Below are 501 nucleotides of genomic sequence, written 5' to 3'. Positions count from 1 at the left end.
ACACACACACTAGCAGTATAGCCCGGCGTTGCCCGGGATTAAATTAGATTATTAAGCTAATCAACCCCTTTGTTTCAGACCAAATTAAGTAGCACTGACATCAAATTTGAGCGAAATTCGTTGAAATTGGTAAACGTTTGGCTGAAAATGGGTTGCAGACAATTTGATTGTCCTGACTGAATGGAAAACCCCATCAGGAATCGGTTTATTGATTTTTCATCCCAAATAAGACTTAACCGAACACAACATTGCTGATCCCAATCCTCTGTGTCAGAAGAGGTTATGTTCGGATCACAACTAAGCCTTAATCTAAACCTAAGTTAACCTAGGGGGGCTCAAAAGCCTCTGAAAGGTAGGGACTAACCCCGATCTAGATTTAACCCCGTCCGAGGGGTACTATCGGTCAAGGCGGCATCGAACATCTGCATAGGAGAAGGTTGCATCAAAGGTTTGCACGCTATTATATATATATATATATATATATATATATATATATATATA

This window comes from Octopus bimaculoides, chromosome 2 (assembly GCF_001194135.2).
Source record: "Octopus bimaculoides isolate UCB-OBI-ISO-001 chromosome 2, ASM119413v2, whole genome shotgun sequence".
NCBI lineage: Eukaryota > Metazoa > Mollusca > Cephalopoda > Octopoda > Octopodidae > Octopus > Octopus bimaculoides.
Note: the sequence above shows the minus strand (reverse complement) of the source record.